Consider the following 18,266-nt stretch of genomic DNA (forward strand, 5'->3'; position numbering starts at 1 on the left):
TGACTGAAGTATCATTCAAGTGAAAATTGCTTTTCATGGCTCAGGAGATACTCTTCAGAATCCAACTCCCTGCTTGAAATGTGTCTTGATTTATTTATAAGTGTCCTGGAAATTCAAGAGGTGGTGACAGAGCTAAGGGGAGAGGCCCTCCACTGACCTCTGCCCTTGCAAAGCCATCACAGACAAAACTGATATTGGCTCAAGGGAGCTGTACATTAGTGAAATGTAACGTGAGTTCAGATTTCATCATCTCATGCCATAAAAAAATCATTACATTACTTGGATCAAAAAAGGAAAAAATTAAAAGAAAATGGTAGCAGAAAGCCGTTCAGACATAAGCCATCTGGAAGGGAGAAAACATAACACAGGTATTGGTCGCTTTAAATCTCAAAAAACAGCTTCACTTTTCTATTTCTGCAGTTGTTGTCTCTGCACTTTGCTCTTTTTGGAATAGCAATTACAGCATGTCTAGTAAGAATTCATGACAGCTTAGGACCTCACTTTAAAGGTAGAGGTTTTTTTTAATTGAGGTGGCAAAAAAAAGACATTGATACAATTTTAGATCTCTGCCAACTCCTGGAAGAAATCCAAGCTATTAATACAGACACGTGTGCAAGACACCACACGCTGGTCTGAATCTGTTGTCATCAGAAGGTCTTGCAGTGACACCTGTAGCTGTCTAACACTCTCCATCCCTTAGAATTTATCTTGTTACAAGTCCTCTGTTCCAGTAGAAATTTCAATTCCAAATGGTTGCTTCAGTTTGTGGGGTCATTTTGGAGGTGTAAGGAGGTGAAGAAGGACTCAGCAAGGTGGAGAAGGGCTCACCATAATCCCATGGCTCACAAAAACAAAGTTCCCCACTAGTGAGGCTGCATTAAAGCCTGGCACTGGTCCTGGTGGGCAGTGTTTTCGGTGTTTCTGCAGGGTGAGGCATCCAGAGACATTTTGTGCCATCCCCCAGCCCTGCCTGGCTGAGGCACACACCTCTGAGACAGATGTTAGACATGAGCTTCAGCTCCAGCCAAACCCCAGGCACCTCTGAGCCTGCTTTTTTGGCCACTCTGCCATGGTTTGGGTACCAGCCCCCTCCAGGCAGGGTGACACTGGGTGTCTGGGCATGAACAACCTGCCTTGGGCGTGTGGCAGGATATCTCCCTGCTCAGCCTTGTCTCCAGGCTGATGCACTGTCCAGGGAGAGTCAGTGCTGTGGCACAAGGCACCAGATGCAATGAAATCCATGACATGAATGTCTTGTTTCCTACCTGGAGCCCAGAAGTTGAGTATTCTGTTGGAAAATTAAAAGCCTGGGTGTCAGAAGAGTAGTCAAAGCTGGGCAGCAGAGGAGGGAGGGTAAGGTTTGCATCTCACCACAGGAATATTGCATTATTTGCTCATCTCAGATCTGTGGTTGGTTTGCACTGCTTGCTTGACTGAACTTTTCAGTAGGAAAATCCAAAAGCTTACAATGAAGCAAAAGGGGGTTTAATTTTTTTTTGTTTCCCTTTCTTTATGTAATTTCAAAGCTGGACTGTTTTAACAAGCCCTGGAAGCTCTGAGCCCTTACTCTCAGCTTTATTTTTTACAATTTGAAGTCACAGCTGTGAAAAATCAGATGCCTTTTATGTACTGAGATGTGAAACTATAAGTCCCAGGAAGACACTACTGTTTCCTAAACACAAGTTTTTTGGGATTCTGACAGACTGTAGCCCTACAGATGGGGCCAGGCCTAGCTATTGGTACAGGTGTTTCTTCCATCTGAAGAGCTGAAAGTTGTTGAACTATGAGCTGGCTGAATGTACCCTCCAACTTCAGGTCTGAGATGTAATTTCACACAGCCTGTGCAATGTGGTCCCTGCAGAGCAGTGCACAGAGCAGTACTGCAGGAGGGCTTGTGGTACAGAACAAGCAAAGACTGTGTTCATATCCCCTGGAAAAATCCAGGAACAGAACAGGCAAAATTAATCCCTTTTCTGGCTTCATCTCTGCAAAATTATGTGAGTGTTTCATAAACTGACAGAATTCCTATTTGACCCGAGTCCCAGATCTCACTGCTTGCCATATCTTGCTACCAATTGAGCAATCCCTACTCCACACCAACACAGCAGAGCCTGGAAAGTCTTGGGAGCCTCTGAGAATAGCCTCTGCAATTAGGAAAGTAGAAATGCTTAATTAAATTGACTGTGTGCTTAAAAATGGTAGGGAACCAAACAAAGCCAAGATAATCCCGTTCCCCAGACAAGCAGCTTTGGGTGGGATTCCTCGTTTCTAAGAGCCAACTTAATTTTCACATTCCCCACAACAGATTGTTTTATAAAAGGAGTCTTCACCTACCATTTATCCATCTTTCTCATCACTCTATTTTCTTGCTGTCCCAGCATTCCTGACTTTGCCTCCTCTAGCTTCCATGGGGGAGGTTTTTCCACCTTATTTTCTGGCAGTGGAGCTGATTTCTGGAAATACCTACTATTTCCATAACCTCAGACAGCAAATTTCCTGGGCTATGTCTCCCCATCCTTTTGGGAAGCTACTTATGCAATTACAGATAGCAGAGTTGCTATTTCAATGTGTGCCCCACAACCTGCACTCACATTCCACCAGCCTCCCTTAACTGCAGCCTCACCCACAGCTCAGCAGGATTATCTGCAATGCCTAAAAACAGCTTTGCCAAGCCCAATTTTCCAGCTGCCCTGTGGGGGATGCAGGATTCTCAGGAACCTTCCTTCTCGAGGTGGGTGTCTTCTCTGCTGATAACAGATTTTCCAGAGCAGAAACTTAGTGAGACAGCTTTGACCTGAAACTGTCAGTGAGAGCTCCAGTGTGACTTCTGTTGGATATGTTATCAGGTACAGCAGTAATTTATTTAAGGAAGAACCTACATTCCACATGAAGGGAAAATTACCTATATTTCTGTGTGATAAAAATCCACTCTTCTCTCCCAAGAAGGCAGGTACAGTGACTTCATGGGGGATCACTTTCTGCCTTCCCAAACCTCTGCAGCTCCCCAGCTGGTGAGCCATGAGCAGGCTTACAGAAGGAGGCAGGGGATATTGTCCTTTCTTGTAATTACCATCTGCAGCTGGGCCATTTTACTATTATCCTGGATGTTACTCCACAGAGCATAGCAGGGCTTTTATTTTTTTGTTCGTTTTCTTTTTCTCCATTCTTTTAAAGGTGCTGGTGACACAGGTATGGGGGAAAGGGTACCTAGACAGACTCTTACTTTCTAACCTCACTGGTGCATTTCAGCATAGAAATGGCTGCAAGGACTGCACATTTTCCACGCATTTTCATTTGGAGAGGATGAGGATTTCTCAGTGTTTTTTCCTCTGCCTGCCCTGTCTGACATTGTGGTATCACCTGTGATCTTTGTGTCTCTTCATCTCATTGTGTCTCTGTTATTTGATCTCCACGTGTCTCGCCAATATTTTAGCGAGCATAGAGCAGGGAAGCTTTGTAAAATTTCCAGCTACCTCCCAAGAACAAAATTGTCCTCTTTCCCATGTACTTCTGGAGTGGATCTTGCCCTTGCCTGGAGGAGTGCTGCATGTGCACTTGCCCTTTCCCAAAAGACTGAGAGTTTTCAAGTTGCAGGTGGCTAAATTTCTCTTATCTGTATTTCAGCCAGGCTGCTTGTCACCACAGCCTAGGCTCCTCATGAACCTCAGGCAGCTACAAATCCCTCTTTGGATCATCAAGCAAAGCTCTCCTGTGAGATGTTTGAGAGTCAGCCCTGTCCTTCCCTGTGACAGTAAACAGCTGGAAAATCAAGGAGATGCTGCTGCTGCAGTGACAGAGGAATCCCAGCCCTACCTGCCTGCACCCAGAGCTGTGCTGCTTTCCTACGAGGAGCAGCCAGCAATGCCAGGATCCATGTAAAACCAGCAGTGAAGGAGGGCTGGAGGGGCTCACACAGGCACATCAGCTCAGCTCTACTGCACCAGAGGAGGCTCACAGCTCCTTCCTTCAAAGGCAGAAACTCACCCAATCTCATCACTCCATTTAAAGGGAGAAATTTGTGCAAACAAGAGGCAGGATGCCCCTTTATTTCCCCTTCTATTGATAGTAAAAGGGTTTTAAAATCATGGGGATTAAGGGTTAAAAGGAAAAATAAGCTTAGTAGGCCCTGGAAAAATAAACACCCTAAGCACATGGAGAACTTGTACTTGCTAGAAATGCACCTGTGCATGATAAATTATATAATTGTTAGAAGTGATGATTGTTTAGTAATTAAATATAATTACTGTTTAATCATAAGAATAATCATGAGAAACTGTGGTCAGGGACCTAAGAAAGATCACAAGAAACTCATGTCAATATATACAATATAACAATATAAGTTTAATACTTAATATGTGAGTGATATAACGATAGAATATAAAATACATTCAGCTCGAAATCCGTGTCGGAGTCAGATTTGGGTCTGTACCCCTGATTCCCAGAGCTCTCAATAAAAGCACCTGCATGTAATCATATCCTGTGATTCTGTGTGTTCCTGAATGCTGACACTATCACTGAAGTAGCAATTTCTGTTCTCTTCAAAACTGCAGGAGCCTGCTCTGAGATTAGCCCAGACATGGACAGTGCTGTGCAGAGGAGGAAACAACGTGAAAGGGGAAGATCTACAAGTCATGTTTGCCTTCAAATGGGAGCAGCTCTGGTGCCTGTTGCCTGTGCCAAATGTGATGGATGTGAGCACAGTGCCATTTTTGAGCAATATTTGTTCCTGAATGTAAGAATTTGTATATTGGTGGACTCCTTTGGAAAGTTTATGTTAGTGGATACACCAGTAATGTGTTTCAAACACATCTCCTCTGTCAACCAGAGGACAAACATTTTAAGGGAACATGATCAGTTCCTCATTATTGGGAATTGCTATTTCCCACACATGGAGACTACTTTGTAGTCACGTAGAAACTCTTTTTTTTTTCTATTTTGAGAACTTCATGAGGTTCAGGAAGGGGAATTCTTTGCCCTACCTGAAAAGATACTCATCAGATTCTATGAGTGGCACAAAGCATCATGTAAGAGAACTGAATGATTCCTTTGAAGGATTCAAAGGGAAGGGCAATATAGGCAGTAAAGTGCCTGTATGTCATGAGGAGAAAACTTAGGGATCTAAGACACAAAGCCAGCCTTATGTGCAGAAGATCAGGACTCCTGCACACAGAGAACAGAGCAGCAATTTGTTGCTATCGTCTGCTTAACAGGCTTCATCTGCTCTTTATTTGACAAAAAGCTGGGATTTGTGAACAAAATGCTGCCTATGCTCTTTGCTGTTGAATGTATCAGCTGCATGTCCCTGTGGCAGATGACAGACCCCTCTGGGGCTGCCGGAGTTTGTTGATTTGCCTCCTTAATGCTGTGGAAACAAAATCCAGCAGTTTGCCATCAGGATGTTCAAAGTTGTGGTCTATATACTACAAATACGTGTTCAAGGTCTGCTGGATTTGATTTATGGCTTATAAATGTGATTTTGCTGACCTAAATACTACATATTTATTCTACCTTCTGTGAGAATAGTTAGAAATAGAAAGCCAAGTTTGCTCCTTGTGGGAATCCAGGGCTTCCCTCTGGCTGCCCTGGCAGCTCTGGGACCCTGGCAAGGGTCAGGAACCCCCCTGGACAGAGCCCCCAGAGACACTGGCTGTGATCTCTGTCCATGGAAAAGAGTTTTCAATCTTACAGGATGAATTACAAGCTCTAAGTGTTTGATATCAGTAATAATTAAGTGTGGCATGGGTGCAAAAGTAAAATTTTAGGATTCTAGATTAGGGGTCCAAAGGGGACAAGATGGATGAAATTGGGTGTGCCTTGTCCTTTTTCTCCTTCTTCATGCCCTCCATGTTTCACTGTGGTGTTGGCATTTTTCTGTTGGTTCAGGCTGGGGACACACTGTCCAACGTAGGTGACAGATATTGGCACGTTCTTGTAAATGCAGCCCAGGGAGTTTCTGGTATTTAATGTTTGTAATATCCCACTGAGGGCAGAGCCCCACACGCTGCCCTGCAGGACAGAGCTGGGCAGGGCAGCAGAACATGTGAGAGATAAACAGAATAAACAACCTGGAAACCAGCACAGACAAATTATGGCTTCTGCTTTGGCAGCAGGGCTGAAAGACAGAGACTTTCTACAATCTCAGAATCATCAATGCCTCAGATTCTGACAGCTCCTGCTTTTTTGAGAGAGTCAGCTAAAAGTGGCACTCACTGTTCTCTTCCTCCTGCCTCCCTAATGCCTGGAGAAAAGGCAGGGAAAGGCAGCGTCCCAGGAAAATCACCCATTGCTCAGCCCCTGCCTGCCTCAGGGGTGGCAGAGAGTACAGCAGCTGCCAGCTGGCCCCAGTGTGGGACTCTGCCTGTGACTGACCATGAAAGAACACCCCCAAACCCTGTGTTCTGCTTTTAACCACAGCCTGCTGGCCCCCAGCTACACTAAATAAATATATCAAAAGCTCTGTCCTGCACAACTGCAGTCAAATCCTGAGACTGATTTGGGCAGACCAGTGAGATTTGAGATTTCTGCTAAAAAAAAGGGTATTTATCGGTTCTCAGTGCTTCTCATGTGCTGGTGTCTGAAAGGTCTGAGGAGGATTTTGTCTTTTTTGCCTTATTGCTGAATCAGGGTGTTGGAAATTAACCTCCCACCTGCAGAGCCATGGCTTTCACAGGCTCCTACACAAGCTGGATTCCTCTGCACAGTGAAGGTGCAGCTTTTCCCTAGGCCACAATTTTATTTAGCTTTAATTCATTTCAGGAAAGTGTCAATCAATTATCATTACTTTGGAAGAAATAAGCACAGGCATTTTATAAAGGGTTTTAGCTTTTTAAAAAAACAACATAGCAAATAAGTGGTTTGCTGGTTAATCTGCCTGTGTGAGCTGGAGGTTAAGCCTAAGAACCTTATTACAATTTCCCCCACTATCTGTTTAAATTTAGAAGGAGGATCCTGTTTCGCACCATCCAAATGGCAGGGGCCTTCAGCTGGATAGGAACTGTGAAATGTTTGAAACTTTGAAATGTAAAAGCTGCACAGGAACCACCAACACACTGAGCTGCACACAGTGGGCAGTGCCAGACCAGGTAGGTAAAATGCAGCATGTCTGTCCAAGTGATACAGAGGGGAAAGTGACCTATGGAAAAGGTCTGTATATAAAAGTTGCTGATGCATAGCTAATGCTTTGTTTGGGGAAAAGTGGAGCTGGCAGGCTCTGGTCTCCTCTCCTCGGGTGATCTGCCTGCAGGCAGTGAAGCAGAAATGTATTTGGCAAGGAACACAAGGCTGTGTATGCACCGAGTGTCCGAAAAAATGCTTCATGTAATAGGGTCTGCTGATTGAATACAAAGTCAGATATTGTTAAAAGCAAAATTACTAAAGTGGGGAACTGAATACACCTTTATTTTTTTTCCCCTGGGTGCAGCACAATGAGTGAAAATATAGCTGATGAGTGCCTTTTCTGTCATTATTGGTGGTGTCTTTCCTTTTCTCTATGGATGAGATCTCTGTATTTCACTCTAACAACTCTCCAGGGCAATGATCTGCTGCTCTTAAACCAGTCCTTACTACAATTAAGTCTGCACAATGAATCTGAGGAGCTTTTAGCTGACCCAGTCTATCAAACTGCAGTATTCACCTATTTGAGATGAGAGAATCAAGAAATGGTAAATAAAAAGGTGTCTGTAAGCAGAAGAGAAATAGCAAAAAAGGAAGAACTGTGTAATGGCCATAATGGGATACCTACACCTTTACTCAGGTCGTCGTTTGCCAACAATTTCCCCATCGCCTGTACTCACCAGGCTCGTCTGTCAATAGGCTGATTTCTCATGAGCCACAGCCACCTAATTACATCCAGGAATGGGATTTATGTCCCACTCTTCTCATCAGTGCTTCTTCTTAGTAGCTGCCATTGCCGCTGCCTTCTGTGGTTTTCCCTGTACATTCAATAAAGAGCTGCACACCTTCATCAGGGCTATGAAAATTAGCAGGCACTGGAAATTAGGTATTTCAGCAGCTGCCTCTCTAGTGGATCCACTCCTAAACGTATCCATGGACAATCTTTGATATTAAATGTATAGCCAAAAGCCAGACGTAAGCCTTAGCCAAACAGAGTCTTCAGCCTAATGCAGGGGAAACTGCAGGACTGATTTCATGAGGAAAAGAAAAAAGAAAAGGCAAGGCAAGGTCCCCTTGAGTAATAGAATCAATGATATTTATACTGACCAACATCTAATGTGACTTGTCAGTTGTGGAAATCTGTCCTCAGCCAGGGCTCTGGTGGTTTGTGGGCATGTCTTTCCTGGCTCTGCTTTCTTTCCTGGGTCAGCACTACTGGAAGGAGAGCACATGCCAGTTGCAAGCATAATAATGTGGGAAAACATAATACACAGATAAAAATACAGCAGCCTTTTGGTTAGAAGCTCAAGTTGCTCTGTCTAAAATTCAAATAATTCAAAATTTATGTCGAGAAGACATCACACTGTGAGAATAAAAACCTAAAGGGTTTATTGTTTGTGTTGAAATTTCACTTTGAGGAAATGGAAGAAGAAAAGGAATTGTTTTTTTTTCTTGTTGCCATCACAATGTGTTTCTTGTTGCCATCACAATGTGTTATTTTAGATATTTTTAACATTTAAAGATTTTAGATATTTTTGACATTTGTTTGATAGAAAATTTCTGTTGGGCCATGCTGTGGCAATGTCCCAGTGGCATGTGTGGAAATGTTGGAGTTGGTCGTACTCTAGGGCACATCTACAAAGAGAACAACTGTGTCAGTGAAGCAACCTTTCCTTCCCACCTGTATTTAGTATTTATCACAGGGAAAATCATGGCAGTGCTGGCCCATTTTGAGTGATTATTTTGTTACTATCTGAGTTAACCTGAAATAGGACACAGCTCACTTCGAGGAAATCTCCCCATGGAGATACCTACCACAGTAATGAGAACTCAATTTAATTGTGTTATTTTGCTTCCAGAGCATCTGTAGGCAGGTCTCATTCTTAAGAAGTATTTCTACATTTTATAAAAAGCAAACAAAATTTAGGGATTGATCCATTTTCCATAGAAACTAGGATCTGTTTTGTAATGGGTTTAAATTTAGAAAGACTTACGAGTTAAAGAACAATACTTTGCTGGTTGTAGAGAGGAGATAGAGAACCTTAGAGGATGTTTAAGTCTCTGATTTTTATGTACAGATATTGGTTATGTCTGTATCTCTTCTGTTGTGGGTTGCAGCTGTTTCTGTAATATCCTTCTATAAGTTTATAAGAACATGTTCCATTTGCAGTGATAATGAACTAATTAAGAAACTAAAATCAGCCAGCTTTCTTTTAAAATACATCAATTTAATTTAATTTTTTTAAGTATACTATGACTCTCCAGATATTAAAATGGCACTCTTTTGTGTCCTTAATACGTTTCAACAAGATCAAGTAGCAGCAACAAAATATTCCATTTCCATGGAAATCAGCGTAGTTTTCTTTGCCTCTAATCAGACCACTTTGCTGAAAGCTAAATTGTTTATTTTTAACCGCTCAGAAGATGAAAGCTTGGCATGCCTTTTATGTCAGGAGTGTAGCTGTTCTTCTCTGCTTCATTAGGTCTTTTGGCTCCAGCCTCACCTGTGGCTGAGAGCTGGGCAGTGGCACAGATGTGCAGAAGATGCTGATGCCTCTGCCCCCCTTTCTTTGCTCTGCTGGCAATTTCCAGCCCAGTGCAGTGGGAAGCAGCACAAAAAAGGAGAGACCTCCACAGGACTGCCTCCTGTCTGTCTGCAGGCTGGCTCAGTGAGAAGCATCAGGATCCAGAGGGGGAAAGTGCAGGGGATGCTCAAAGAGCTGGGATGTCTCATGCACCTGCATGAGATAAATTTGGTTGTCTTATCATTAGTCCCAAAAGCAAAGGATGAGGTCAGGACACAGGAGCACACAGAGGAACCCACATGCCACTTTCCAATCCAGAGGCTGCAGTGATTCCTCCAGCAGCTCCCATGTCCTGCACAGCTCAGTGTAAAAGGCAGTTTTGTAACAACTGCTGCTGCACATAAAGCAGAAACAGAGAAACAGATGGGTGCCTGGAGCCAAACCTGCTGAACAACAGTCTCAGTCAAGCCATGGTACTTATCCACCATGCTTGGTGATGAAGGTTCAGAGGCTCTGCAACCTCCTGTGTAGGTGGCACCCACTTTTGGCCTCACAATCAGCTCTGAGCAGAGAGATTCCTGGTGTCCTCCCTGGCTCTGGGAGAAAAATGGCATCAATAGGAAAGTACATTTCAAGAATGCACACTCCAGCATAGTGAAAGTTCTCATTGTACCATACTTGTAGGTAGGTCACTTATTTTTATTTGTTCCAAAAAACAAGCTGCTGACTTAGAGCTTTGTACTAAAGCAAGAGCTATTACAGTAAATTGCCTTGGGTGGGTTTGTTTATTTTTTGAGAAACCCAGTTGCTGTAACCAAGCTGATATTTATTCGCACTGGTGGAAGAGCACAGGGCAGCAGATCCCATCAATGCACATGTGTTATTAGGGGTCCAGCTAATAAGGATGAGTATTTGGATGTAAAGGTGCTTTTCTAGTTTAGAGATACTTTATTTAGGGTTGCCATCTCCTCTATGCAGACTCAGCACTGCACCAAGGCACTTCTGTGATGACTAATGTTGGAAGGAGCTAATGCAGAAAACAGGATGCAGGTGGGAATAGGAACCCTCAGGTGAGAGGAGCAGCCAGAGGGAAGTGACTGGCAGGTGATTGCATAAATAGGGTGTAGGGCAAGGGAGCAGGAGGGCAGGAAAGTTAATAGGAATTTCCTATTCCTGTCTATGCTTCCCCACCAAGGTCTCCTCCTTGTTCCAGGTGTGTTATCTTGGTGCCTGTGAGCAGAGCAGCAGTGCCTGGCTGCCATGGGCTGGGGAGGTAGTTCTGCTCTTTCAGGTCTCTTGGCAGCATTCTGAAGTTGGTGGTGTTTTCCACCTTCTCCAAGCTGAGCCCATGATCTTCCCTGCCAACAAAACCTGCCCCACGGATCTCGCCAAGATCAGGTATATTGATCTGATGAGACTGATTTATTGGTTTGGGTTTTTTTTTATTTTTTCTTTCTTGACCTCAACAGTTTAACCTATTGATGTATCTGTTTGGCCTTGCTTTTGTTGAAGGTTGTGTACCTGACCACAGTTTAAAATCAGCTGTAGTGCTTTTCCTTTCCTTGTCTCACATTCTCGTGTGCCTGACAGTGCCAAAGCCATCGCAGGGATCAGGGACAGCACAAGGCCTGAACCTTCAAGGGCAGGAACAGATAATCAGCTCATCAATGCAAAGACCTGCACAGAGATTTTATTTACCTCTGCTGATGTCACACAGGACACAGGAGGGAACAATCTCCTTCTTCCTCTTCAATAGCTCAGTGCCTCTACGCAAACAGCAACCAGCAGTAAAATTGTCTCCTTGCCAGTAAGGTCAGTAGCTGCAGCTCAAAATTCACAGGGAAAAGTGTGTAGGAAAATACCATTTTTGTGAGGTCACTCTTTACCCTAGAAAGTGGTATTGAACTGCCTGCATGGGGTCTCTGGCAGCTGGGGAGGGAGAGAGGATTTCTCATGATGCCAAAAATGTAAAAAAGGCTGGAGCCTTTTCATCAAGTATTTGAGTAATGCCAGAGTTGAACTAGGGAGACAGCAGGAGAGAACAATCAGAATGACCTGATATGAAATCATTTCTTCTGTTTACTTCAGTTTTTTTGTTAGCATTCAGATAAGACTTTAATTAAGGACTTCATTTGTTGCTTATTGATCTTTGATATTTACCCATAATCTTTTTTTTTTTTGATTGATTTGATCTTGCTAGATAGGAATTAATACACAATTAATTTTAAGTTAGTTTAAACCGAATAGTTCAGTTAAAGAATGATTTGCTGACAATACTAATTGCTGGGGTTGCTGATAGACTCCAGGAACCACTGCAAGAAAAACTGATATATAATAGCAAGTGTCTGAAACTGGCAGATGGTTAGGGAGAAGAAGCAGATAAGCAGGTTCAGGGAATTCTGGAAAAAGTATGCCTTTTTCATTTCTGGGTCACATAGGCCTCATCAGGGGCATCACTGCTAGAAAAATTAGGCCATTGTAAGATTTGTTGGCTCAGTGCAGCTTTTGTTGGTGACAGCCACAAAAGGTATTGCAGCCTGCAGTGTTTCATTGCCACTGAGGCAGGGCTCTGGGCCCATGGGGGAAGCACCTCCCCAGGTGTGTTCAGTGGTATTTTTCCCTAAATACAGCACAGGGAAGATGGAGCAGGGGCAGGACTGCAGCACACAGTTGTGTGTGTGAGAAAAGGGCCAGCAGAGCACAGCTTTGCTTCTCATGTTATCCCCATGCCAAATGTCTCCTGGGAACATCACTTCTGGTGGCTCCATCCTGTGCAGCTACAGCAAAACAAGCACCTACGTGCCTGCCAGAAGGTGCAAGTCAGCCAGGACCAGGAAAAAAAAGGGGTGACAGGATGTGTGTGTGAGAGGAGACAAAAGTTTCAGTTGTTTAAATCCCAGGTGATTTATCTTTAAAGAAAAAAAAAAAAAATCACAGCTTCTATTCTCTTTTTCCTGCCTGTTTTCCCTAGACAGAGTTATCTTTCTTCACCAGTTTTCCTCCTTCACAGGCCCACTTTTTTTCTTTTTGGCACAGCAAGAAGAGGAAGAAAAGAAAGTATGCCAGAGGAAATGAAGGAGAAATGGATAAGCACAACCTGAAAAAGCATTTAATTTTTTTTTTATCACTGCCTAAAAACCAGGAAAGGGTTTTAAAGTAACTTTTATGATATAGGAGTCATTCAAAGTAGGGTTTTTTTTTTTTTTATGCCTATCAGGTCAAGCAATTGTTTCTGTGGCTGTCATGCAAGCGAATGAGTAACAATGGGATGGTAAAAAACTGGCTGACCTCATAATTAAAAAAAAAAAATTGGTCACATCACTTTCTGTTTCTATACAGCTTCTTGCTTTCTCTTTATAATGTTGAACACCAGATTTACTGCTGTCTTGTGCACTTAGGGTTTAGAAGTGTGTTGGTACATTAGAGGGGATTAGATAGGCTGGGGCTCTGAGCAACCTGGTCTGGTGGAAGGTGTCCCTGCCCCTGGCAGGAAGGTTGGAACAAGATGAGCTTTGAGCTCCTTTCCAACCTAACCAATTCTGTCATTCTATGATTAAGGCATTCGGCCCTGAACACTGAGCCAGGGGGTAGCAGGGGCTGCCTAACCCCACGAGGATGCAGCACATATTGATGGAGGCAGCCAAACCATCACCCAGCATCCTTGCCCTACAAGGAACAAAGCAGAAAAAGCCTGGGATTTAATGTAGTTTGAGGTTGTTTCTTTGGTTTTTTTTTCTTTTTCTCCACAAGGTTGGTGAGGATGGAGGAAGAGAGCAGGTGGGGATGCCAGGGGTGAGCTTCATCTGCCACAGGAGGGAGAAATTGGGACCACGCCCAAAGGAAAAGTGAAGCTCAGCCAAGAGGGCTTCTGAGGACACCTTTCTCTGAATGGGAAGGCACATCATTCCAGTGGTGAGAAAGGATCTGGTTTAAGGGCTAAAATAGAAAGCTGTGTATTGCTGAAAATGCAGAGTCTCAATTTGCCTGTGACATGCAGGATTCATTTCTGGGCCTTGCAGCTCATGAGATAATGGACTGCATAACTGTTCTTCCTCACTGTGACTAACAGCCCCTTTTTGGCACACGTCCTGGAACTCAAATCAGTGTAATTTTTATTTCTGGATATCACAACTAATTATTCTATTACAACTAGCTGTAGTGTTACAACTAACATTATTCTTCTGGGCCCTGGTTATCCTTTCCCTTTTATAAATCCTACTTCTGCATAGATTAAATTTTGAGGCCATTAACACTTTGATTACAGTCTAGTCATATTAAATTATCCCTTGGTAGTAAGGTTGTCCTGTCAACCACTATCATACCCACAATTAATTGAAAAGATAACTGGTGGTTTGATGCAAAGGTTGAGCTGCAGTGGGGTAGCAACCCCCAGGGAGTCTGGTGGAGGCTCAGGTGGGCCCTCCCTCCTTCCTTGCAATGAGGCTGGAGACAAAATGGAGTTAGGCTATAAATGGGAACAGGATTTAGGCTTGTAACAAAAGTGGGTGGCTTCATGCTGAAGCATAATTAGTTTTTTAAGTCCTCCTGGGTGACAGAGAGAGAATTATGAAAAGTAGGGAACTGAGTTACTACCTTCTGCTTAAAACTATGTCCCCATCCCCATGTGTTCAAAGGGCCATCACAGCTCCAGTGAACAAAAATCAGTGTTAGAGCCTTCAGCCCTGGTATACAAGGCCACTGCCCACACATGCATGGGGCCTTTCAGGTCAGACACTCCTATTACCAGCAGAAGGACTTTGGGGCAGTTTCCAAACATACATCATCCCTGGACTGAAGAGCCCCAGGGGAACAGCTCCATGGATAATTGCCTTTTTGGCAGCTCTTGCCCATGGTTGGGAGCTGCCATGGGAGGCTGCTCACCCTGGGCCTGCCTTGTTTATCTCCCCACATTGGGATAGACAATGAGCTACGATTTTCCTTTCCATAATTATTGATAGAGTGGCTGGTAAATGCTTCCTTGCCTCCTCACCAGACTCAAAGGTTAGCTTGTTAACAAGGAGGTTTTCAGATATTCCCCACCTCTGTTCCCTTCAGGGGCGAGCAGGGTGTCTTTTAATGGTTGTTTGATGCTGTTCACATGGGCAGGCAGCACGATAACAAGGCAAATGATTGCTCTGCTGATCAGAGCCTGTAATAACTGTTCGCTTGCTGCTGCACATTCAATTCTTGACTAACTGAAAGGCACTTTCCATTTGGGCTGATGCTATTTTTATCCCTGATGGGCTAGTAGGAATGATTAATTTTCTCCCTTCTTCCACCCCAGGTGAGCATGGGGTTGTTGCATCTAATTGCAAATGATCTTGGATGATTTCTTATCCCTGATATCTCCAGAGGCATAACTTTTGGAGTGCCAGCAGCAGGCACTACAATTTCAAAACATTTGGGAATGACAATTAGAGCATATTTAGGGTGATGACTGAGCTGCCTGAGAGCTCAGTGCCCACAAAATGCACTGTGGCCTTAGACAAAGGGAATTTTTTTGCCTGCCTACATCTGATGAAGAGGGATACTTGCATGATGATGGCTTCTTTTGTCTGTAATTGAACACCTCAGTTCAATTGTTTGCACGTGCAAAAAGTAGTGTGTCCGTCCTTGCATGGAGGCTGGTGCATTCTCACATGGGGTTTGTCTATACTAATTTATGTTACTGCATAGACTACAAAAAGAAATTACAAATAACTCTAAAAACAATAAACTTTTATTTCTTCCCGCTAATCTCTAATAGTAAACTTGGGTTTGTAATGAATGTAGTAAACATAGGTTTATGGGTTAATAGTAAACTCAAATTTCTGCTGAATTTCTGCTGTTGATTAGTTCCACTAAGCCAACTGGGCAAAATTATTTTGTTATGTAGGTGTGGTTTTCTTTTGGTGTTTGTTGGGTTTTTACTATTGGAGCACAGGTGGAATTTTATTCGATGTAGGACTTAAGGCTGTGTTTCCAACACTAAATATCCTGTACTTTGGAGATAAGCTCTGCTGTTGTGCCCTGGCATCTCCCAGCCCTCAAGCAAGGCAGGAATGCATGGCAGACCTTCCCAAATTATGCAATCCTTGCAGGTGGCTGGAGGACAGTTTCTGCAGCAGACACAGTGGGATTTTCCCTCTGCATGGTGGTCTTGGAGCTCCCCAGCTCATCAGCTTCTTCCCTCCTACTCTTGTTAACTGTTTCCAGAAATATTCCTGAATCTGGGTTCACTGGGAGATCAGGAGAACCATCGGTCACACCGGGTAAAACCCAGCATGACTTTGGTCCCCAGGAGCTCAGCCTGATGTATGTGAAGCTCACACATTCTATAAATAAGCAAAGTGCATGTGTCAGGGCATAGAAGTAGGAAGACAATATCAGAAGATATTTACGGTTTGTTTGAGGAGCAGTCAGTTGGGATGAAAAATTTGTGGCCAGATTTTCCTGAGGAGCTTGCTCCCATGATTGAAGCTGGCTCTCATTTGGCCACTAAAATCAGCAGTGGAGCTTCTAGGCCAGCTGACTCTTTTGGGTGCTAAACAGCTTTGACAGCCTGGCCAGAGATATCCCAGAAAGTGCAGGGGGGAAAAAAATTCTATTGGTCATGGAGTTTGTGTGGTGGAGGGAAAAGAATTCTAATGGTTATGGAGTTTCTTCAAATGGGGCGGGCTTCCCCTGGAAATGCATCTCTCACACTGCCTGCTAAGGTTTTGGAAACCTACTCCTGCTGTGCAGATAGGTTGAAGACACTTGGAGATACGTGCAGGCAGAGAGATGCAGGTCTGTGATGCACATCCACAGCTCTAGGGCTGTTTGAGCTGTGGTCGAGCTGCTGAGCACTCAAGTGATGCAAGATCAGATCCAAGTAGTCAGTGCTGTACAACAGTTCCCAGCCATAAAACAAGAACTGTCCTCTGCTTCTCCCCAGGGATGACATTTAAAAACAAACCAAAAATCCCACAACAAACCCAAACAAACAGAAAAAAAACAGAATAGCAAGCTTTCTCCTTCTTGCTCCTGTTTTTGGTGTTGTCCTTTGTCTTCTGGTTTTAGCTTTAAAAGCTTGATGTTTTCCCCCCCACTGTGAATTGGGTAAGATGCATTTTTAGAAAACAATAAGGATCTCATGAGGCTAGAGCTGGGTCTAATAAAGAAAAGATGAACTGGAGGGGGCAAGAACCAAATGATAATGTTTCACTTATTATTATGAAAATTACCCATAAATAGGAAGAGGAAACAGCTGGAATTAATATTCTAATTAATGCAAGTCTCACTTGCATTTTGATTTTTTGAAGTTAAACAGAACAATAAATATTGGCTAGGAAATGAAAAATTGAAATATTATTCTTTTAGTTTTTCATGCAAAAATCTTTAATCCATTATAGGAAATATCCACAAAATGTTTTTCCATATATCCTGTAGAAAGCTGGTCCTTTAGAAAATACCTAAATTCTCTTTCTGTATCTGTGCCAGATACTTTAGGCTTAATGTAGAAATCACAAAATTTGTTAATACGAAGTGCAGCAAATGAAGCAGGACTTTGGGTAGAAAGGCCCCTGGAAGGCTATTGATTAAATCTGCAGGTTCATTAATCACCTATGGATAGGAGTTTTCTTTTTTTTTTTTTCCCCATGAGCCAGAAGATATATTTTTAAGTAAGACAAATGAAGAAAGGGTGGTTCTACAACTAATTTTATGACAGTAATGGAAAGTCAGAACTTTATTTCAAGTGTGTATCCACCATCTGTGGGGAGTTGGAGCAGAACTGAGTGATAAGGCCATGACCTTTGATCATCTCTCAAAATGAAACCTCATTGAACAACCTCTCTGGGTGAAATTTAGCCCTTGGATATGAAGGTATTTCTAGTAAAGACATGCATCTGCGAGCTAAACACAGCTACAGGACTCCAGGCCAAACAAATCTGATCAGAATATGAAGTGAATTTTCACTGGTTATATATAGGGAATGCTGTTGGATCAGTGAGTTGGATCAGTTGGATGAGAAGTCCTGCAGAACTCTGATAAAAATTATCTTTATCAAAACTAACAAATTGGGTTTGGCCATCTTGAGTCATTTTATTGTTATTAAATATTTGTCAGCGATCACCCAGAACAAAGTTTTCAGACTTTCCAGGAAATTAACTGAAGATCAGTTACTGTGCTGTCTTCCAAATTTATGGCTCTGCAGCTGACTACAGACCCAGACACGCAGCCATAAATAATCTCTCATGTCTTCCAGCTCATCAAATTGAAATCTACTTCCCTGGGAGGAGGCAAAATGAAATTGGTGCATTACAAACAAATTTATTAAAAGGTGTGTTCAATCTTTCATGAAGCATGAGAAATCATCAGTGCTTAGTAGGGAATGAGATTTTCTCCCCTTAACTTTTTATTTTATGAGTATGAATGTATCTGAGAAACTCAATAAGAGGAACAGCATGGAATAAGTTTACCTTCTAGAAGTCAAAAGCAAAGACCAGACCTGGAGCTGATTAATGGCTGCATAATATATCAGCTCAGAATCAAGGAGCTGTGGGTAGAGGAGAAGTTATTTGTAAGGTAATTTAGCTTGACCTAATGAAGGCTGAGTTCCCATAGACTGTGGCAAGATCTATCAGTCTCTCTGGCTCTGGAAGCAAT

At 43.0% G+C, this 18,266-nt stretch overlaps 1 long non-coding RNA gene across 2 annotated transcripts in view; it reads left to right on the forward strand.

Annotated features, from left to right (window-relative positions):
• The first annotated feature begins 5,561 nt into the window (after positions 1 to 5,561).
• LOC144245984 (uncharacterized) overlaps positions 5,562 to 18,266 on the forward strand; it is a 49,289-nt gene continuing 36,584 nt past the window's right edge. For both annotated transcript variants that reach the window (XR_014954048.1, XR_014954047.1), the window contains exons 1-2: positions 5,562 to 11,036; positions 13,389 to 13,550. This is a non-coding gene — a long non-coding RNA (uncharacterized LOC144245984). The remainder of the gene's footprint in view (positions 11,037 to 13,388; positions 13,551 to 18,266) is intronic.

Source organism: Lonchura striata, chromosome 3, assembly GCF_050655825.1.
Source record: "Lonchura striata isolate lonStrDom1 chromosome 3, ASM5065582v1, whole genome shotgun sequence".
NCBI lineage: Eukaryota > Metazoa > Chordata > Aves > Passeriformes > Estrildidae > Lonchura > Lonchura striata.